This window comes from Pinus tabuliformis, chromosome 2_1, assembly GCF_031772625.1.
Source record: "Pinus tabuliformis cultivar Carrire ecotype Pingquan chromosome 2_1, CPIR1, whole genome shotgun sequence".
Lineage (NCBI taxonomy): Eukaryota > Viridiplantae > Streptophyta > Pinopsida > Pinales > Pinaceae > Pinus > Pinus tabuliformis.
This window is the reverse complement of record NC_142299.1, coordinates 52,067,711-52,092,285: the sequence shown is the minus strand read 5'-3', so window position 1 is coordinate 52,092,285 and position 24,575 is coordinate 52,067,711. Positions and strand designations below refer to the sequence as shown.

Here is a 24,575-nt window from a genome sequence, read left to right as displayed (position 1 = left end):
AAAAAAAAATCAACATCGATCTATGTTAACTAAGGATCTACCAAGCAAAGAGGGGAATCAAATCCCTCCTCAAGTTCTCAAGTTTTGCACTCAAAAAGAAGTTTGCATCTTGTGAGATTTGATCCCTCTGGCGCTTGGTAGATCCAGAGTTAAATGGATCTATTTGGGTAAACTATGACCTTAAAATTAAATTATTATTATTACAATGGAACTCCCATATGCACTTATAGATGGTATTTAATGATAGTATTTTTTTACACAGTGGGAAAATGATGCAGGAGCATTCAGCTCAACAATTTTATTATACTCTAGTTAACTTAGGAGATCTTGTGTTTCGAGGAAGTTGGATTCCTATGTATGTAATTATTAATGTTTTGAGTGGTTGGAATAGGAATTAATTAGATATTGTGAAGATATTTGTAAATGCTCTCGAATGTAGGAGAACATGAGTGATGATGAGTAATTAGTGGGGATTAAAAGAGTTGGAAATCAATTGTAAATCTTAGACTAGAAAGTGGTTCATGATTCGTGGAACTAGAGAGAATTCTTAGGGATTAATGGAGTCAAAAGTGGACTTAGAGGATATTCAGGATTTAGTTCAACAAATTAAGGATCTGAACCAAAATTGGTTAAATATAACCTTTTGTATAAATGTAAGCTTAAAAGGCATAGATTTAGCATCCAGTGAGGGAGTCAATAGTCAGTCAGAGTCAGTGAGTTAGTCAATCAGTTAAGCCTACGGGCAGGGAAGGAAAGGTCACTGATATTGAAAATCAGGTCGAGAAAGAAATTCTTGTGTAAATGTTTGTTTATTAATATAGATGACTCGATTTTTGAGTTTGTGTGTGTATTGAGTAATTGAATTATAGATTGTGTGTGGAGTAGAATAAATCTGTGTAACATAGGTTTGCAGGTGTGCAGAACCAAAGACAAAGTGCAGAGAAGTGTGTTACATGGTTGTGCACAGATAGTATAGGAGAGAACCTTCACAGTGAAAGAATCACTGTAAGTTTCCTAAGGATTTACAAAGGAAGCGTAAATGTGAGGAGTGAAATAATGGCACTGAATATCAGGATCAGAACAAGTGAAGATCTTAAGGCGGGAACAAATACACAAGCGGAAAGCCGAATAGGCTGTTACACAGTAAGAAACAAAAGAACGTAACAATGTACAGGAACCGTTGGATCAGTCAGATCAACGGACGAGGTTGTGTGTGATAGACAGCTAAGATTAAGTCGTGCAAATAAAGTCAAGAAGATGAATGGCGGAGATTAACACCACGTGTTAGCAGAAGGACGGAGCGGTCTTCGCAAGGGGTAAGCAGTTTCTCGCGCACCCTAAAGGTGGTAAGCAATCTTTCTAAATTCTACGTGATTACCTTTAGCGGCTGACACGTAGCACATGGTGGAAAGAGAAAACCACTTTTCTCACGCGCTCTCAATCTGATATCGGTCGTGCTTAATTTCACATGAGATTGCGCGATAGTCGTTGGATCGAGTGGGATTGATCAATGGTGGAGATTGTTCGGGCTAGTTGACAAGAGGACGACGCAATAGCCGTTGGATCGGATGAGGCAGATCAACGGTGGAGGTTGGCCAAGCTAGTTGGCAATCGGGTGATGCGATAACCATCGGATTGAGGAATGAGATCGACAACGGAGATGTTATGCGCCAAGGAGAGCATCGATATATGTGCAAAGGTTTGAATAATAGCAGAAAAGGTAAGGCTTTAAGTGTGGGTTATGAAATATTTCTATTATATAGAAATTATAATAGAAATAAGCAGGGTTAATGTTTTATGGTAAAGTTTGATAGCTTCCGCTTAAGCATTTAAATTTAGTGAGTTAAACCTTGGGTTATGGAAGGTTTCCCTAAGTAAGGAACTTTGGAATTCCTGGGACACACATAGTGTGACATGCAATTTTATTTGCATACTGTGGGTATATGCGGCTTAGGCTGCATCATTATGGTATTTGTGGCTTAGGCTGGCATCAGAAAACCTATCATAACTAAGTTGAACTGATTTGTCACAGAATTGATTTATCACACGAGGAGCGAGGACAGTCATCATTTGCGGCTATCACCATTATTAAAAAAAAAATGTTTCTTTACCTCAGAAAAAATAAGCTCTTAACCAAACAAAAACAGTTTTAAAGCATACTCTAAATTCATTTAATAATAATAAATATTTCTTAATTTAATATATATATATATAAAATTCTAGAAAAAATCTTACCAAAAACCACAAGTGAAAAGAAATAACCAATATATCTATTTTCAGAATGAGATTGCATATTTTATTAATGAATTCAGCAATTTGAAGCAACCACTTGAACGCTGCAATTGCAGTGGAGGTTCTCTCACCTAAAATCTGCAGTTGCAGTGGAATTACCTTTGATTTCTTGCAGATTATTTGCAACCGAAAATCCTATGACCATCATCTTATATTAATTTAAAATAACAGTATTCATGCCCAAAACACTGAGGCCGTCTTGCGTTCCCGTCAAAGCGACATGACATGTCATCGCAGATCAATTCAATTTACATGTGTAAACCTTTATCTTAATTTAATATGATTGCTACATTCACTTTTAGTCAACCTGTTCTATATTACAGAGCAAAGTGTTCTTGCTCCAGGTTTAAAAGAAAATTTCTGCAATGTATGAATGTTGGACAGAGATGCTTTAACTATATAGAGTTGAATGATTTATCTTGATCATTTTCGTCAGTTATATTTCTAAAATCGAATTTTTGTGGAAAAGATAAGTTTATATGCTGAATTTGAAAAAGAAAATCCAGAAAACAGGATTTAAGTTGAGCTTTTTTTCATTCATCTAAAACTTGTTTGTTGTTTTCAAAGGCATACTCATCTCTTTGATCAGGTTAAGTTTCAATTTTTTCATTCATCTAAAACTTGTTTGTTGTTTTCAAAGGCACACTCATCTCTTTGATCAGGTTCACTATGCAACTCCACCTTCTAGACTTGTTTTTGTCAGATTCAAAAAAAAAAGTCAGGAAAATCAACTGTATCTCAACAAAGTCTTCTAACCAAATTAAAATTAATCAGAAGAAAGGACAGTATTTTGCTAGTGTCAATACGATATTTGTAAGTAGACTGGATCATAGCATCAGGTGTCAATATGGATGTGAAAAAAACAACCATAAAAATTTAAAAAGAAAACAACTTGTTTCATCAAATATTTCATGTATTACAGATCATATATCACATACTTTGCAAAAATAGGTAACATTTTTATATATATAAATAATTTTGTGCCACCTATAAGAGCTATATTATGTATTACAGATCATATATCACATACTTCGCCAATATAGGTAATATTTTTATATATATAAATAATTTTGTTCATCTTATAAGAGCTAGATTAATTAATTTGTGTAAAGTTAACCTCTACTAGATTATAGATTCAAATCGTTTTTATATTTCAACTAAAAAAATAAAATAAAAAATCATTATGTTATATGAATAAATTTTATTTGGCAAGTTTATAAGTGTAAATTGTTTTTAAGTTAGTTATTTCAATTCAAAAATAAACTAGTAATTGCACCAGATGTTGTAAAGGAAATCCAGTAAGGCATAAATTGAGAAAAATTGTATAGCATAAATTCAAGAAGAATCGTTACATATAGAAAATCACTGAATATAAAAATTAGTAAACAAAATGTCATTCAAAGCTAGAAAATAAAAAGAAATCACTTACATTAATGCGAAATGCCTACTGTATAAATTCAACAAGAATCGTAACATATAGAAAATCACTGAATATAAAAAATAGTAAACAAAATGTCATTATTCAAAGCTAGAAGATAAAGAGAAATCACTTACTTTAATGCGAAATGCCTAAAAACCTTCAATTGTCTAACATGGTGCAGAGGAATCATGACATATATTACTGTATAAATTCAACAAAAATCGTAACATATAGAAAATCACTAAATATAAAAAATAGTAAACAAAATGTCGTTCAAAGATATAAGATAAAGAAAAATCACGCGAAATGCCTAAAACTCTTCAATTGTTTAACATGGTGCACACTGATATACAGTAGCAGCTGGGAGACCTGTTCTCACAAAGAGAGATTTAAATAAAACATATAAACCTCTTGTGATTGCTGATAAAACAAAATTAAAAAAACACAAATTAAATACAAAAATTCAATAAATATAAATAATCATTACCAGTAAAAGATTTTTTAGTATAAAAACCTTGGTAATTTTTACCCATAAAAGCAGCTTTTTAAATATAAAAATCTTGGAAATTTTCTTTAAAAAGTTTGAACACAGGAAAGTTTTTTAATATAAAAGTCTTCGAAATTTCCTTTAAAAGTTTTGTGAAGATCTTTTTATAAGTAAAAACTTAAAAATCCGTGGAAGAAATGCACATTTTGCTCACCGAACCGACGTAGCCACAAAACCAAATTTGGGTTAGGTGTTAAGCCGAGGCATTCTTAACCTCTTACAACTCATTGGCTAGATAGGCCAGACTTCTGTGAGCCTCACTCAAAATAAAATATTCCAAATTGTTAGGCTGGTTAATGCAATTGCTGGTGATTAAAAAAAAAGGTAGTGCAAACCAAAGAACAATCGTTGAAACACTGGTCAAGATTGAATAATTATTTTTATTATTTCAGCCTCTGTATTTAATTTTGGTTGTTAAATAAAATAACTGCCATCATCTGTGAAATGAGAGCCTAACATAATATTAAATACAGAAAAGTCCCCTCTCCCTCTCACAATAATGAGATAAACTATATGCAAAGTGAGATTTGTTGCCCTCTTAAAATCTTCCATAGAGTTCCAAGAACAAGCCCACAAAGAAAAGTATATCTTTGATCCCGAGTAATGATCACAGATAAATGCTTATAACTGGCAGCAGCACCACATACAACTCACAATAACATGTCGTAAACGGAACAGCAAACAAACAAACAATATGCTATTGGGTTTGTGGAAAAATCTGAAAGCCCAAACGCAGAAAACATGGTGCTATCCCATGACAAAAATAAGGATCAAAACTTGTTTATACAACGTCTGTCGAAACTAAAAAAATCCACGTTCTTGACACTGTTCCTTTCTCAACTTCCGTGAGAATAGCTGGCAAGCATCCATGCTTAGATCTACTGCTGCTGCCAAAGCCACAAAGACAGCAACGCCTTGCATACAAGTAACATGTTTCATGGCTATTTGTACGACGGACTTGATGCATTGACGTTCTCCCTGAACAGTAGAACTCGTCACAAAGCCTCTATAAAAAATCTCCACTGCTGTGAGAACTTGCAACAGGAGAATTGAGGAATGAACACCCTGACCGTCCATTACTCATGTCAATCAGAAACTTCCCTCCCTTTTGGGCACTGATCACTGATTCTACAAACAATATCCCTCAAGCCAACCAATCCACAGCCCTCGGCCACAAGCTCAAATCTGTAGCCTAAACCATCACTTCGGCCACGTTTTCTCCAAGCTCCAGTCGAGCCCGTGGCGTCTAACTGCCTTTTGCCATATTCCCTGCTATAAGGATAAGCGAAGCTCCAGGGTTTGAGCGGTTAACCCTATCTGTAACAACTGAAGGAACAAAAGGAGTTACCATTGATGCAACTGCAACAGGAGACCTAGAAAGATCATGTATCATAACCAACCATCCTTTCCGTTCCCTTGCAACCCTCTCCCGACTGCTACTGCCGGAGCTTAACCAGTCCCTATTACTTGAGTCACATTACATCGATTTGCAACAGATAAAAAGGAGTAATCAGAATCAAAAGAAATCAACAAATACAAAAATCTTTAAACCCCTGCTAATAAAATATAACAAGAACATGCAACCATCCATAGAGACACGTACATACAAAAACCAAAAACAGACAAGAAACCCCTTCATACTATCCAAAACGTGATAATTTTTTTCATGAAAACCTGCAAACTCCTGACATGCTTCAGACCAGTCAGCCTCCAACCCGGTTCAGCCATATCTTTCATGGGTCCAGGCCTGAGATCAGGTTCAACAGAACTTTCCCGAAACAGAAGATACTAAAGCTCAGTAAATTGGCCTCATTGTCACTAACCTTCTGGGCGTGGCTCAGGCTTCTAAGGTGTACCTCGTATGTATCTATGAGCAGAATGCCTCTGAGTTAAGCCATCAAGAAATTAAGAAACCGTTCAGCAAGGAGCAGTGTTTTGATTTATTTTTTGAACGTTTTGATTACTTTTTTGAACATGCCCACTATGTGTTTTAACTATTAGTTTTTTCTTAATTATTAAATGGCTTAAAAATCATCAATAGTCTCACATTCTCTTTGACAATAACTATTAATCTAATAGCTTAAAAATCATCAATCGCTCTAACATTTTATTTGATGAAGCGGATTGGTACACTGTAATAGTTGATAAAGTTGTTCTCAAAGAGAATGCCTGGCCGCGCAATTTAAAAAAAAATTAAAAAATATCATCTAAAAAACAAAATCATCTTAAATGGAAATATTTCAACTAAAAAAGTAAAATAAAAAATCATTATGATGCATGAACAAACCCTATCGGCAAGTTTACAGGGGCAGATCCTTCTTAAGTTGGATATTTCAACAAAAAAAAACAAAAACAAAAAAAAATCATCATTATACTACGGGAACAAAAATTTCACTTAAAAGAGTAAGATAAAAACTCATTATGCTACATGAAAGAAACCCAACCCTATTCGGCAAGTTTACAGGCATTTCACTCAACCCACTAGCTGTCCAGGCTTGGGTTTCAGATAATTGGGGTTGCTCAATTATTATGTTCTATTGTGATAGAGGGTTTTTCCTGTTTATTTTTGAGAGACCAAACTTTAGATCATGCCCATACTTCGTCATGGTGTATGGGCATGTGGGGTTTGTTTCTTCCCGTTGGTCTTTAGATTTTGACTTGGAGATCACAGATGCTCCTGTATAGGTCAGGCTTCTGCATATCCCTGTTACTCTTCCTTTCTGAGATAAAGCCACTCTCGAAAATATTGGTAACTAGCTGGTTTCATTTTACTAGGTAGATATCAAATGAACGGTGTATATGTATGCCAAAATATGTATGAAAGTAAACTCTCAAAATTATTGGTAACTAGCTGGCTTCATTCACTAGGTAGATATGAAATGAAGGATGTATATGTATGCCAAAATATGTATGGAAGCGAACTTAGAAAAGGGTCTCCCATATGTGATTCAGCTTGACTTGGAAGGTTGGAATTTTCTTCAACCTCTATACTATGAACAGATTTCTTTTTAAGTGTAAGTTTGTTAGGAGCGTGAACACTTTGCAAAGAGCTACCTAAACCATTACAAATCCTAAGTTCCTTTGAAGCGGGCTCGTTCCTTTCAGAGAAGTAAAGAACAAGAAACGTTGCAAACTGTGACTAAGAAGCTCTAGAAACATCAGCCCAAGAGACACCAAACGCAGAAGCCAGGCTCATCTAATCCAAGCTGCAACAGAAATGAATTTCTTGCAGAAAAAGAAGAATAAAAAGCAGGAAAGTCCAAAGGCCGACTCTGAATCAAAAGAAAAAGAGCAAAAGGAAGTAGTAAATTTTGCTCTTCCGTCCATGGATAAGCCTTTGTATGGGGATTCTGCCCCCACTCAGGAGGAAATTTCTGCAGACGAAAATCCAGAGGACGGTGAAGTGAAGTCCCTTGATTTCCCCAGCTCTCCCTCTATTGCAGAAATTTTGAAAAAAAGCCCCTCCCCTCCTTTAATAAGAGGAATAAAATCAATTTGAGATAGGATTGTACTTGATCTGAAAAGACTATTCACAGAGGTTAATGAAATATGCATTTTGCTGTATTTTAAGGTTAATGAAATATTCATTATGCTGTAATTTAATGGTAAACTCCTCTTCTGTTATAGCAATCACTCTTTAGTGACATTACTCGCATAATATTTTTTCCAAACCAGAAAAACGCTTCAGATTAAAAAGATAATAAGAAGAAGGTACAATAAAACAGGGGATGTAGATCTTGCTTGTTCGCCATCTGGGATGAAGCAAATCAGTTTCCTATTCTTCATTGACTATGCTCTTAAATTTATAAGCATAGTAAGAGAAGTCTTATTACAGGTTCTGAATCACAAAAAGACGAAACAAAGTGCAAAAATAGGTACAATAAAATAGACAGGATTAGATCAGAATGTGTCCCGATCGCTGAAACCTGCCAAAGGCAAAGTATTGGAAGAAAATCTTGTCAGGATCTGAGCTGCAGCCTTGAGGTGCGATCTTTGCAGATCGGAGAAATTAACAGCGTTCAGCACCGAAGGATCCCTGTTCTTACACTATTAATGCCATTTAAAGTCAATAGAAAGTACAGAAATATTCAAAGAAAAGTAGCCTACCGCTGGAACATTTCTTAACGATTGTATGTACCTTTGCAGATCGGAGAAATTAACAGCGTTCAGCGCCGAAGGATCCCTGTTTTTACACTATCAATGCTATTTAAAGTCAAAAGAAAGTACAGAAATATCTGAAGAAAAGTAACCTACCGCTGGAACATTTCTTAACAACGACTGTATGAAAATATCAGATGTCATGGAAAATCAACCGATGGAACATTTTTTTCCATATGTTTGAGGTTTGAACGTAAGCCTACCTTGGAATCTACACGGATGAATAAACTCCAACCAATATAGTTTAGTCACTCACTCATACTCGATTCTTCTCAGACTTCATAAACCTTAACTATTTTCATAGATGAGTAGATTGAGATTTGTCATATTCCTTCTCCGTTCTGTTGCATTATGGCAATTGCTTCTTTTCTGGATTTAGTTCAATTTTTTTTGTATTTTCCACCGTTCAATTATCAAATCGTTGGCATCCTCATCTCAGCAATACTTCCGATCAAGAGGCTCTGGTTGGATTTATGGGTGCAATCACACATGATTCATCCCAATAATAACCCACTACTTAGAAACCTAATGTGGCGTTCTAAGAGTGGTGATATATGCAAAATCTCTCGTTTCTACAATACTCGACCTTACCAATAACAGTTTCCATGGTCACATTCCCTATCAACAGGGAGAAGGTCATTTGCGCTTTGAACGGGGAATTGTAAAACTATTGTTATGTAACTTCTTTTCTTTTGGAACAGACTCCCCAACTGATAGGAAATGTGACCATGAAAACTGTTAATGGACAAGTGTTGTAAGAAGAGGAATTTCGGTGACGAGAGATTGTACCTTGTAATCCCATACTTGAAACAGTAGGAGAAACCACTCTCCCTGCGTCGAGAGCATATAAAACCTGTCCACTCGCAGATCGAAACATTCGGTTCCAAGTAGTGGCTAATGATCGCATGATCATGTGGTTTTGGACATAAATCCGACCAGAGTATCTTGATGAAGTAATGCCTATGTGAAAATTCTGACGATCTGAAAATTGAATGATGGACAGAAGAAATGAAATAGAAGTGTAGAAGGTTGGTTCAATTCGTTGAGTAGTATTTTCATATGAGAATTCTGATATCTGAAAATTGAAGTCGAACTACAGAAATGAAATAAAAGTTAGGGTTAGCTGATTTGGTTGACTCTTATCTTTTAATTACCTTTCTTTCATAAAAAAACGTTTCTATTAAAGAAGATTGTTACATATTCCTATTAGAAAACCATGTTGCATACAACTGTTATCATGATCTGAAAATTCAATGATGTATTAAAGAAATGAAATAAAAGTTAGGGTTAGCCGACTTGGTTGACTCTTAGAGAAAAAAAAAAAAACAAACAAACAAACACAAAACAATTTTCTATTAAAAAAGTTAGGTACATATTCATGCATATAATATATATTTCTAAAAAAATATATAATATTAAAGAAATGAAATAAAAGTTAGGGTTAGCCGACTCGGTTGACTCTTCAGTTTTTAATCATTTTTTTCTTTCAGAAAAGAAAAAAAAAACAAACAATTTTCTATTAAAAAATATTATATATTCATATTATATGATATATAATATATATTCCTAAAAAAAACCCATATAATATACCAAAATATTACATATTCATGCATATAATATATATTCCAAAAAAACACATATAATATACAAGTGTTACCAAAATATTAGACACAGTTCTCTTAAGAAAAACCAAAACAAGTCTTCCACCTAAGGACTGAAAAAACCAAAATAAACCAAGCATAGAAGCTCTTAAAACAACCCTTCAAGACTGATCAACAATAACCACCGTAGGCCCACATAAATAAAGCCCTCGAGGGGCGCATAAAAAATAATTACTATGAAAAAATCACATCAACGGGCATAAAAAAATAAATAAATGAAATAGGAGTTATGAATTATATAATAAAAATAAAAATAAATAATGAAATAGAAAACGCAAATCTAACCTATTTTTGATTAAAAATATTGTCGATTTGATATATAATATGTTTTAAACGATTTTTGTTTGGTTAAAAGCTCGTTTTTCGTAAGGAAACATGTTAACGATTTACACGTAAGGAAACATGTTAATGGCCCAAAGAAACATGTTAACGGCCCAAGACTCAAAAACCTCTAACAGGAGTGAAAGCCCACGCCCCAAATGCATCAAGCAAGAGCGAAAGCTTGCTAATTTTGACAACTAATTATTATATTATCAATTTTCCCCATATTGATTTGACAAATAAATTATTATAAATTTGATTTGACAACTAAATTATTATAAAATTTTCCCACCTATAAAATATATATATATATATATATACGAATATATATATATATATATATATATAGCTAATATAAAAATACCAATGAAATGGTGCAAAGTAAAAGAGGAATGAAAAAATAAGAAAAGGGGCATAACAATAATGCACCGGAACACACTGAAGCAATATAACAGATCCAAATCCAATCATCTAAGAGGATAGTTAAAGGTTTATGAGATAATGTTGAGTAATGTTGAGTGAAACATGATCAACTTCCATTTAGGCAATTGCTATGGTGCCGCTCATAAGATACCTAAAAAGAATTGAACCAATGAGAGTAGGTAGATGGCTTAATGTTATCTTCAATGAAGGCATCAGTGAAAGAAAGAAAATATGGATTAAACAAAACTACACATGGATGCAAAAATGGAATATCTACCTCAATCCCTATCCCGCAAAAAGCAAGGAGCTAAATGATTTTGTTATGGAGAAGTTTCGTAAAAAGGTATGGGGAAAAGAGTTGGGTAGAAAGAAGAAATATTACATTGAGGAATTCAACCCTACTTGTGATTTACAACAAAAAGAATTCATTGGAGCTAGCATTTCGTTGAGGGCAAAGGTTCTTATTGCTCAATTAAGGACTAACTCACATCAACTTCGATGTGAAACAGGATGGTGGAAAAGGCCTAAAGAAGCTTGGGAAGAACAAGTGTGTACATTTTGCACGTATGGGCTGTGGAATCGAAAAGCATTTCATTTTGGAATGTGATGCATTCAAAGACATCAGAGAAAGTTATGAGAACATGTTAGCATCAGTTTCTTCGCATTGTCTTTTTAGCGAGGGGATTGTTGGAAGGTTGGATCAGCTCACCATCAATTTCTTGACATTGTCTTTTTAGCGAGGGGATTGTTGGAAAATTGAGTCAGCTCATCATCAATTTAAGTCGAAAAAAAAAAAAAAAACAAAACAAAAAAAACAAAAAAAAAACAAAAACAAAAAAAAACAAAAAAAAAAAACAAAAAAAAAAGAAAAAATCAAAACAAAACAAAAAAACACAACTGAAATACAAAAAGCAAAATACAAAAAACTAATAATCTCATAAACTAATTTTAATCTCGTAAAAAAATATCATTTCACTTCATTACATTAACGTTGAGAAAAGAAAAATCGAGTGAGTGACTAAACCCTACCAAAGTTGGTGTTTATTCATCCCCTGGATACCAAGCTAGGGGTATGTTAACTTCATACATGTGGAAGAAATATTCGGTCGGTTGATCTTTTCATGAAATTCGATCTCCTCGTACCAATAATCTTTAAGAAATATTCCGGCTGTCGGCTACTTTTCTTCAAATATTCCTGGACACCCTTTCTTTGACTTTAAATATCATTGATAGTGTAAAATCGGAGATCCTTTCTTCGAATATTCCTGGATATCGGCGCGGAATGCTGTTAATTTCTCTGGATTGCAAAGTAATACTATGGGTAAAATGTGACTAAATAGCCATGAGGAGGAGTTGTACCAAGTAAATATTTAACATATAAATTAAATAAATAGTTAATAATTAGTAATTATATGGACGGTAGCCTAAAAAAGAGTAGCATTAAAGAAAGAAGTAAATTTTTTTATGTAAATTTGTTTTTTTGCTGACATTTTTTAATCATATATTATGTTTTAGAGAGATTCCAATCAAGTTAATATTTCAAAATATGTTCAAAATGAAGGTAATGTAGAGCACTTTAATTTGGAAAGATTTATGAAAATGCTCTTCATTAAGATTTACAAGTAAATGATTTAAATCAAACATTTCATACCACAAGTAATGGCATGTCACCTTTAATTCGCAATGTAATGGACAATAGTTTTTGTTAGAAGAGATTCAAACTAATGTATGTGCATTTTGAGTCATTTCTATGTCAATCCCAGCATGTTGTCACAATTCTATTTTTGTGATCAAGAGTATAGAATTTTTAGGGTGTTGTTCTATGTGCATTAAAATACATGTGAAGTCCAACACTATGTATGGGGTTTCATTTTGAAGATTTGTTTGTCCAAAGTAAGGAAGATTTCAAAGATTTTCTAAAAAGACTAGGTTGTTGCACTTTCCAATGGTCATGTCTTTGTTGAATTATTAATTTTTTAAATATATTATAAACTCTACATTAATATAAAATAAATCATACAACTAGATTGAATTTGTGCCATGATCTTTAAATTGGATCCACCTGTTTGTCATACCTTTTCAACATTATTTTACACATTTAGGACTTAAAAATCATTCTTTTTACAATTTGAGACTTGAAAGCCACTTTAATGTTATATTGAAGTTCAGATATTGTTTTTCTATCAGATTCAATTACGTAGCCAAAGCACACTCATAAATTCCTGAGTTCCAGTACCATGTATTTAATAAACTTGTTTAACACATCATATCCACATTATTTAGTTAGACAAATTTTGAAAATTAAATTGAATGTATGATCTAATATTTACCATCAACATTTCAAAATATTGATCATTTATATGTGTTTTTTAGTGTTTCAGATGATCTTCTTGATCTCTTTTAATCAAGTCTGTCATATAATATAATAATATAACATTTTTCATTTAAAGACCTCTATGTTGCTAAGAAACTTTAAGTCACCTAAACACACTATAAGTTCACATCAACACATTTGTTGATTATAGAGGGTGTCCTTTTGTTGCCCTTGACATTTAATTGAAAAACTTCAGTTTTGATATCACCTATGCTTGTTACATGATATTGATTTTGGGACTTTTTAACAATTAGATGAGGTGATTAAAGTTGAGAACTATTCAGCCACTCACTTGAAGTTTTTGTCCACAAGTCCTTGAGGAGTCTAGGAGCCTCAATGCACAAGTCCTTTAGGAGTTTAGGAGACTCCTTGAGGAAATTCTTCGAACCTCACTTCACTCTATGATTAGTATAAAATGAATTGATTCCTTTCATAGAAAATATTGTTTTAATATCCAAGTGGGATGTAAAAATGAATTTGATTCATTTCAAGGAAAATATTGTCAAATGGTATCCAAGCATGATGTAAAAATGAATCTGATTGATTTGAAAGAAAAAATGGTAAATTTAGTATCCAAATAGGATGTAAATAATGATGATTCTTTACTTAATATACAAGCATAAAGTGTCATTATTTTCTAGTTATGCTATTGCTTTCTTGATGTGTTGATTCCATCTTGGGCCTACTATGGAATTTGGAGCTTAAACTGTAATGAATTTTGATATTTTATTAGGCCTTTGCCTAAATTTGACAGTTAAGGAAATGTGAAGTTTATCCAAATTTGACAGTAAGAAGTATGAAGTTTGTTATTTGTAGACTATGGTAGGTTTGGTTATGGTTTTATTTTGTGTTCAGTCATCCTCAGCCCTTGCTACCATTAATCTAGTTGACTCTGGAATGTATGCACTTTTGATACATCTTAAATTATTCCCTTGGTGGTCAATATTCCAAACATAATTAAAATGGAAACAAACTAAATTGTAAAGCCTTTACTACATGATCATAACAGAAGCATTACAAAAATTGAAACATAATATTTATATAAATCACTAAACCCGAATGAAATGACACATCTAAAGTGTAAAAACACATGGATGACCTACTCATAGTAATAAGCATGATAAGAAAGTATTCACCATTCATTCGCCTAGATGTTCACATAACCAGTTTAAAGAAGACATAGATACAACATTCCCAAAGTATTTAATGTGCAAGAAGTTGGGAAAGGGAATAAAAACGAAGAAGGGGAAGTCAAATTCACTTTGTCAATAGGGGCAGAACCTTCCATTTCATCCTCAGATCATAGTCGACCTTCATCTTCAACTATGAAATTTAAAGTAGGGAGCTCCCGTAATGCCTCCCCACCATGGCGTAGTGATGACAAGGATGGTCATTACATGTTTGAACTTGGAGAGAATTTGACGCCTCAATGTCATAACATATATTTTACCTCACTGTTATTTATTTGATTTTCGATGGTTTTTTCCTAAATGTTAATATGGGATCTCAGCAAGCATTTTTAGGTTTACTGTTTGATACCACAACCTAGTTTACAAATAATCCCTTTCCTTATGTATTCTTCTCATATGTCTTCTGCTCTATGCTCTACAGATAAAATACTCAGTAAAATGGGGCAAGGTAAGGATCTAGGAGAACTTCTTTGTTTTCTTCTCGCATAAGATTTCAGTGGTTTGCAAACAATTTGACTCAATCGCACTAGGGATTTTACATCAGTCGATGGTTTCTGGGACCGATCATGACTTTTACGTTGACAAAGCGAACCCAAACAAGGTAAAGATCGATTCCCATAGCTCTAGGATTCTGATTCCTTGAAATGGTTTTTTCTCTCATTGACTCAAATCCCTAGGATTCTGGACTTTGTTTCACTAATTTGTTCAACACCAACAAACTCGTCATGTTTGACACTCTGCTTGCCTTAGTAATTTCCTCGCGTCAGCGGAAGAAGTTGTCAGTATCTTTCATTTTGCAATTGATGGCCCTACACACATCCACTCATTTATACAAACCCCTCTAACTATGTTTATTATTATGAAACCATAAATCTATATGTACAAGAAAATTGAAAAAATCTCACAACAATCTGAAGGGCAGGAGGAATCTTTGTGCTCTGAGTGTTATAGCATAGATCTATGAGGAAAAGGGCTATAATGGATTCTGAAAACTAAAACCAACCTGAATATGAGAAGGGGGTACATCCCACGATGATGTTAGCTTCTTGTGCTTCCTCGGATTTTCATCAAGCAGACATAAAGGATGATGATATTTTGCAACACAAGCCATGGCAGTCATGGGTATCCAGAAACTTTTAGCCGCGCAAGGAGGAGGTGGCTCGCTCGGTTTTAGAGGGTTTGTAGATTTGAGGAGAAGAAGATAGGGTTAAAAGAGGCTAAAATACTAACTACCTTTGAGCGCAATACTACCGATGATCCAATAGATGAAAAATATTCCATCGTCTAACGATTAATACAAGGATGCACAATGGCACACAGTGACACGGGAGAGTTCTTCTCAAATGGAACACCTTACGGCGTAAATATATGATGTGAGTTCTTCTCAATGGGAACACCTTACGATGTAAATATATGATGCAAAAATTGAATGAATAGTATATCACAATTCTTATTATTGTAATACCAATTTTGGGTTTTGTGATATTGAGAAAGGTTCATTTTTTAGGTTTGTCAATAAATTTAATTAAAAATATACAGCGTATTGGTTATCCTAATAGTGGTTTTAATCCTAAGTAGAAAGTGTGTTTTTTTTCTTTTCTAAATATGACTAATTCTATTAATGTAACAAAAAATATTACATGGGGGCACCGGCCTCTGCAGAACCTGTCTCAGATTTTACCATGTTTTAACAGACAATAACTGAAAATGACTGCCTTCATTAGGGAAACCAGTCCAAAACTCGAGAAGTGTGTTGCCCACACAGGGGAACCAACTTGTAGTAGCATTGTGGGATAGTTTTTTGAACAAAACAACAAAATTGACAACAATTACAACAACAAACATCATAAAAGACCCTAAGTTGGTGACCAAGTGCTCAAAGAAACCTCAAATGAACCTTGGCCTGCTAGGTGTCATTAGGCGGCATAGATTCCTCCACAATTAGACACTTATAAGCCTCTAAGTCATCTTCGTTGTGTTGTTGCTCGCTCGTCATTGCTTCTATATTCGTATTTCCACTTGGAGTATTATGTCCCGGAGCTGCATCCGTTCGGTTCAAAGCTTCACCATGTGTTCTACAAGTCCCAGAGCTGCTACTAGGATTTTTCCGTCTGTTGGTGTCGGTCCTTTCCTGAACAATGTGAGCTGGGACAATAGAGCTCTGTGGCTTTTATGTGAAAGCAACAGAAATGGTAGCAATAATGCACGGGCGCTCCAGCGTGCAACGAAACTGGAACTGGGTAGAATGGCAGGGTTGCATCGTCGGGACAGAGGCATCAGGAGGTTGATGAGCGTCTGCAGCATGCCTAGAGCCAGTCGTTTGAGCACACCCCCTACCACTGCGGGTGGTGGGATACCAATCTGTGAAGTGAGCCTCTGTCGAGGGAGAGGAGGAATCTGAAGGAATAGAATCAGGGAGGGACAGCGAGGGAGGGCAGGTTGCTCTACCTCTGTGGCTGCCCCTTCTACATCGCATCATGTGCCACAAACGAGGCATATTTGCCTGGCTGGAGTTGGTTCGACGGGTGCTAGGAGGAGTAGGACGAGGGATAGAATGGCCAGTGGGAGCAGGAGAATGGGGAATTCGAAGTTCAGAAGCAGAATTCAGGGCTGAAGCAGCAGTTCTAAAGCAGCAAAGCAGACTATGCGAGAAGTGGGCACCTTCAACCATTTCAATACAGCAGAGGATCTAGCACCTTCTCCCCGTTTTCGTGCACGAGCTTGGCTCTGCAGCAGCGGGGAGGCAGTTACAGTTCAAAGGAGGCATAACAGGGGGAAGGCAGTCCGAAATCGCCATCTTATGGATCAAAGTGAGGTTTCCTTGGCTTTCACACAGCATTAAAATGCCATTAATTATGGCAGTGGGCTTCTGGCCGGAAGCATGGGTGGCCATGTGGCTGCGCCACTTGCCAGCCCAAATTTGTTGCGTTGTACCAGTTCGATTAATCACCCGCATTCGGAAAAGTAGAAAGTATGTTATAAAAGAGAAATACAATTGTTTAATGTCAAATATGTAAAAATTTTGATGGACAAATTGTAAATCCTAACCCTTATTGAAAGAATTTTGAGTAATCTCCACCAAATCAAATATTTTTTGGAATTACCCCAATCGAGGTGCGAGCCGGTGGTTGGGCAGTCGAACAGAGGACTAATGGACTGTACCCTCGAGTACAGTACCATCACCCCCCAAACGCTCGAGGCGATGGGTGAGGTGGCCCCTTGCATCATGGCATGCAATGAATATGCGAAAGGTGGTAGTGGGAGTTATGATAATGGTGGCCTTAACAACAACGAAGGGAGGAAGTTGGGTGTTGTTGTTTGGATTGCTCATGGATGGGGAGACTAGTGTAACAGACGGGTTCTGCGATGCCATGCACAGCAACAAGTATATCGACTGTTTGCAAAAGTTAACGGATGCATGCGGAGCTGCAAGGAGATAAGTAGACACCTCAGCATGCGGGAGAAGGTCGACAATTATGGGTAGGAAGTCTGGCAAGGGAGCGGTGTTGGCTATGATAGGAAGATAGGCGATGGTGGCATCATGGGGCTCAAGGATGAGTGGATGATTAGGTTGGGTTCTCTGTTTTCATCTTGGGTAGAGGGGAAAGGGTATGCTTGCCTTGGTCCGCTGAGTGATGGAAAGTGGCAGTGCTCACCAACCTATAACTTGGGAGCGGAAGCTAACCTACTTGAGGCTGAGAGGAGGTGTTTGAGGCAAAAGGTAACCATTGGGGCTAGTAATGGGTCGGACCCCTCCGGGGAATTGACCTACGACCATGAAGGGCCCGACACTGCAATCGATGGGGGAGGGGAGGAAGAAGGCAGGTTGGCGAGCTGTAATATTACCACCTGTGTGCAAGGCTACTATTATATTATGTTAAATTGTCACTGGATAACGACTTGTTGAAATGAACAGGGTTGGGATAGCGAAACCATGGCTCATCCTACGAAAACTCGTGACCGTGGAAGGCGGGCCCAAGTGACCAGGAGGGACATGGACACGGGCACATCCAAGGTCCGCAGAGGTAGGAAACCTATGGAAATATTAATCAGTGAGGCGACAGAGGCATACCGAGAAGGCACCAATGAGGGAATTCGCAAAATACTAAAGGAATGGGAAGAAGAAGTTAAACAAGAGAGCGAGACAGACACAGAAATGGAGGATTGGAGAACCCTTGTCCCGGACTTGGAAACACAAGGGGCAGAATCACTCAATTCAAGCAGACCCTATACCTGTACAGGTTGATGAAAAACCTGTTGGGTAAGGCTATGGAGTAGATTTGGTGGGCATGGTTGTTAATGTCTAAGGCATGCTGAATTAGAAGCAGGAATTCCAGAAGGTGCAGTGTGAACTGCACAAGCAGGATGTTAGACTTGGCAGAATTGAGAGGCATTTGTCTTGTATCTTGGAACAGACCGAGATGATGGGAACGAATGCCAAAGATCCGGCGCCTGTGAAATCAGTATGCTGAACAACATGACTAGAAAATTTCTTTTGATGGTTTTGTTTACATATGCTAATAGCTTATACATTTCCTTATGCAAATATATATGTAGGTAGATATCTAGAGTATGGACATGAATCTTAGACTTATATAGCTTGGATATAAAGACTAAAACTCTTTTGTTATTGGATGGCATACAATGCAGATAGGTGGCCAACAGACTTGGTTTCCCACTGGGCAAGTTGAGGCCACCTAGCCAATCTATGTGGTGTAAATTTGCTTTATAAACTAATGAAAAGGAGGATCTAAAAAAAGGAGAAGAAGAAGACTAAGAAAGAAAGAAAAAAGATATTAGATTGTAATGTAAAAATATTTAGAAAAATCATCTAAATTTGTGACATTATCAAGAAAAAAAATAATTGATATGCATTTCAGTTGGGTCTTAATGCAGAGTTGGCTAGCCAATGGGTCCATACCACATCGGCTATGAGGAACAGTGGTATATTTAGGACAGAGGCCGAGGATATGCTAATATGGAAGGGGATTGGAGATAGATCGACTATATATGTTAAGCATATCTACCTTCAGCTCCAACTCACGGGACATAATCAACTGATTAACATATTCCCATCCTCTTTATGGAAAACAGGTTGCTCTCTCAAGATCATAATTTTTGCTTGGCTAGTCTTCCACAACAAAAATCTTACATGGGATAATCTCCAAAAAAGGAACTGGAGTGGGCCAGCCATATGTCCTTTGTGTAGATCAAACACAGAAAGCAACTTTCATATTTTTCTAAGCTGCCCCTAATCACAATTGATATGGCAGAATTTCGCTGACCACTTCGGCTTCAGCAGGATAGTTTTCCCATCCATTATGGAAGCTTTTGAATGGTGGGGCAATATGAAAATTGACTGGAGACCCATTCCTTTGCTGTCATTATGGGCCATATGGAAATGGCGGAATAGGGCTCTATTTCTTGCAAACTTGGACAAGTATTCCTTTATCCTCGAATCCATTCTCACACAATATAATACACTACTTTTCTCCAAAAAGACTCTAAGAATGGGTGGTAAGAAGACACACTCTATGGAACCCTCTGGTGTCCCATGGGCCTATTTTGATGGGGCTGCTCAACATGGATGATGTGCCTATGGGGTTTATATTATTCCTGCGGAGGGTCAGCATATTGAAATAGATTGGAATGGAGGTAATGGGACGAATAACAAAGCTGAGGTTATGGCACTGGCAAGTCTGCTCAAAATCTGTGACTTTCTCAACATCCAAAATATGCATATTTATGGGGATTCAAAGGTGATAATTTATCATGTACAATATATACACGTCATAAAAAACCTCAATCTTTTGGGATGGCTGAACATGATAGAATCCATAAGGAAATTCAGGAAGGATTATTCTATAGATCACATTGACAGGGAAAAAAACAATGTGGCTGATGCGCTATCTAAAAAGGGGCTTGCCTCTCAATATGATGTCTGGATGATGAGTATAATTGTGGAAAACAAATCTCACCATATTCAGGAGTTTAATATGCCGGGTACATAACTCTCTCACTCCTTGGCACCAATCTGGTACGTACCAGGACCCCTTTTCCTATGATTTTGTTTTTTTTGGTTGGTTCTCCATCTTTACGGTCTGGTTTATCTACTAATACTTCTTACAGCCTACATATGGCATTGAATTTTTGATGAGGATCTGTGGTTGGGGGCTATGTTAATGCCACCCACTAATATTTTTCTAAGTCAAAAATCTGCAAATCTATGTGAATATCAAAATAGGGATATGATGTACTGTTATTTTCTCATAATGAATAAATAGATATACAACATTTTTCGTGCTGAAAAATCACAAAGAATTTGAAAGGTCCTTCATTAATTGTTGATTCACGGTGAATAATTAAAAGGCAATTTTACATTAAACTAATATAAATTAGAAAGTCCTTTATTACTAATTTCAAAATTTAAATAAAAAAATTAAAATGTAAAAAATTATAAAATGGCTCAATGATCATGTTGAACTTGATCCTAAATTTTTATTCTAAGTCATTTTATTGAGTGGAATATCTAACCGTTTACATTTTTCTAATTCTTTATTCTAAATCATTTTTTTTATTCATAACATTCTTATTTTCGTCTTTGCAAGTGAACAAATTTTTTGTTCATTTTATTTATTACCCTTGTTGCTAGGTATAGATATTGTATTGAGTTTGTCTTAAAATTTATACTAAATGTTATCCAAATTTTTTATAATTTTTCCATAATTTTATTTTATATATTAAAATTTAATATTTTTAATAATATTTTAAATTATTTTTCTACCATTTAATTACCCATCAAATTTAACATTATTGTTCAATAAATTAAAATTACAAAATTAATTTTTTTATTGTAAGCAAAACTTCGGCAAAAATCACATGAGGAAAGACCTTTGTCGACACGTTTCGAACCAACCAGTGTGGTTCATCGTAAAATAATAATTTTTTTATTATTATTTTAATTTTATTTATTTGAAACTCAATTAATAACCCTCTTATTATGTAATCAGGATTATGCACTATCACACAAGATCTACAAATACATTGGTTAAAGTGACACAAATGTTAACTGTTGTCGTTCAATAGCAGAGTTGCTCTACCAAACATCAATAATGAAACTTGCGAAGGTGTTAAAAAGTCAATTGTGACACAATATAACATCTTTTAAAAATATAATTTGGTTCATCTAATTTTATGTGAAGATAAAATATTTATATCGATTTTAATTTCCGTATACCCATCTATGTCAAATTTTTCATCACTGTTTTATAAACCAAAAATGTTATATTTTTTTTTTCCAAAGGAAAAAGCGAAACTTTTTATTAAGATTTATAAAAAGTTTACATTGTAAATGCTGAGCATCACTGATCCGTCAGAGGGAATACCGAGAACTGTTTTACAAACAAAAACACGCTGACTTGAACCTCAGCTGTTCTAAGTATGCTGCTGATTCTAAACTGAAACCTCTGAAAAGAGGTGCCATTCAAATACTGCAAAGGCATGGGACTGTTTGCACAAAAATTATAACAGAAAAAATAAACGCAGCATGCCTGGCCTCCTCAGCATAGAGGAAAACGGCCCGACACCTGGTATGGAGGAATTAAATGCAGTCCTACCAAAAGCTGTTTTGATTATATGGAGACGCCGAGTAATGAAACAAAAACAGCTCGAGATTCAGGGAGGCTGATGGTATGGCGGCTGAAACGATCTTCTAGTTTGACCTGGTTCTTCTTCTACGATCACCCAACTGCCCAAATCCTGTTGTAGTCCATCTTTAGACAGTTGGTCTGCTGATTCATTTCTTTCCCTGAAGATGTGGCGAAGAGAGAAGCTGTTAAAATATGATTTTAATCTCTGAACTTCTCCCAAGATTTGTTTTAGAAGTTGGTTCCTGCACGTACTTTGTCCATTTACCCATCTGATCACTATTTGGGAGTCTCCAAAAATTTGAATTGAGAGGATGCGCCTTTGAATGAGCCAACAGATGAGGAGTTTCAAGGCCATGAGTTCAGCATAGTTGTTTGAGCCAGCTCCAAGTCCCACCGAAGCTTTTAGAACAGATAAAGGGGATTCATTGATGACTAAACCCGCTCCGGCTTTATTATTCTAAGATGCGCCATCGAAGAAGGCCCAGGGGATTCCTTCTATGATCTGCGTTTCTGGAATGATTCTTTGGGCCAGGGCTTCCTTAGGCTCGGGGATACTAGAGTAGATGGCAGTACTCTGGCTTGCGGTGATTGATATAGGAGTATCCTTATCCTGGAAGGTACTTCTGTTCCTACTTATCCAAATACCCCAACTGATGATGAGGGGGAGGTTGCGCAGGTTCCCATTGGGATGGGAGTCCCACCATTTTTGCCAAGCATCTTGCACAGTGTGTCCGTCCCATTCTAACTTTTTGTTCATGAGGTTCCCTACCTCACCCCAGATTTTAATGGCTTCTGAACATTTTAAAAAGAGGTGGTTTATTGTCTCAGCTTCTGATTTACACAGTGAGCACCTCCCAGGCCCGGACATGAATCTTGTCTGCAAGTAGTCCCAAGTTGGAATTCTGCTTTTAAGAATACACCAGAACAGGATTTTTGACTTTGGGGGGCTCTTAAGTTTCCATAGATGTTTTGACCACCACTCAGGATTCTCCCATCCTTTTCTTGACATAAGGAAACTATACCCACTCTTTGGAGCATATTCCCCAGTGTCTGCATGGGTCCAAATTAACTCATCCTGTCTATCATTCAACCGAACATTTGTTCTAGAGAGATCTTGTGTGAAGGTACTCCATTCGATCCACCATCTTTGCTCCAAATCCAACTCTTCACCATTCTTCCACGCTTGACCCCAGAAGGATGAAGATCCCAGATTTGCCACTTGACTAAGATAGAGAAACCCTTTATCCTCTAACTGCTGAATCAGATCAGGGTTAAGGGCAAACCTTTCTGAACAGCCAACCCAAGGGTCCTTCCCTATCTTAACCTTTTCTCCATTCCCGATTTTCCAAGCTAGGCCTTGTTCAATTACTTTAAAAGACTCCAGAGTAGCTTTCCAAATTACCGACACATTCTTATGGCTCTTGACTGGGTTCCTGATCCAGACTTCCAAAGGAATAGGGTCTATATATTTCCTTTTAACTGTTCTGGTCCAGAGGTTTTCCATTTTAATGAGGCGCCACCCTGATTTTGCCGACAAAGAAAGTCTGAAATCGGGTAAATTTTTTATCCCCCAGCCGCCCCAGTCCTTTGGTCTCGCCACTTTCTCCCATGCAACCCATGGGAGAACCGAGGATTCTTTGGATCCTGCCCACAAGAATCTGCTACAGATCCTTCGAATTTTCTCCAGCACACCTTTTGGGACCCAAGTTAAAGCTGCCCAATATACTGGAATGGCTAGTAACACTGATTTGATCAGGGTCAATCTCCCTGCTCTGGAGAGCCATTTGAAGCTCCAGTGTCTGATTCTGGCTTCAATTTTTGCAATTAGCCAAGACCAGTCCTCCTTCCTATAGTTGTTTGGCTTCAGCCAGAAGCCCAGGTACTTGAATGGGGATGCCATATGGCACATTTCAAATGGAAAGTACAAGCTGAAATGTTCCTTTTCCTGTCTACTTAGCCCTTCCATGATGATTTGTGATTTCCTGGGGTTTATCTGCATTCCGGTAGCTTTCAAAAAGAGGTCAAAGATATTTTTAAGCTCCTTTAAATCAATTGTGGTTCCACTAGTAAAAACCAGAATATCGTCTACAAAGAGAAGATGGGATATGAAAAGGTTTACTGCTACCTCAATACCTTTTATCTTACCTTCCCTTCTGCTTTTGTGAATCAGCTGGCTTAGACCTTCAGCTACCAAAAGGAACAGCAGAGGGGATAAGGGGCAGCCTTGCCTCAGTCCTTTTTGTCCTTTGAAGAAAGGGGTAGCAGCGCCATTTATGAGTAATGCATAACTGACATCCGTGATGCACCCCATAACCCATCTGAAGAAATCCACTTTGAATCCTAGGTGCGTTAGGAGCAAGCGAATATAAGACCAGTTTATCCGGTCATAGGCCTTAGATAAATCAATTTTTATTACAGCTCCCTTCTTGTTTTTCATCTTTACACTATGAAGGACCTCCTGCGCCACTCCTATTGCTTCATGAATTTGTCTCCCATTCAGGAACCCAAATTGTTCAGGAGATATATGCCTTGATAGAATT

At 36.3% G+C, this 24,575-nt stretch overlaps 1 long non-coding RNA gene across 1 annotated transcript; it reads right to left on the bottom strand.

Annotated features, from left to right (window-relative positions):
- Positions 1–4,848: 4,848 nt before the first annotated feature.
- On the bottom strand, positions 4,849–9,670 carry LOC149198748 (uncharacterized). The gene is made up of 2 exons (XR_016253733.1): positions 5,934–9,670; positions 4,849–5,725 (listed from the first exon to the last, which is right to left on the bottom strand). It is a non-coding gene; the product is annotated as an uncharacterized LOC149198748 (long non-coding RNA).
- Between the last annotated feature and the right edge of the window lie 14,905 nt (positions 9,671–24,575).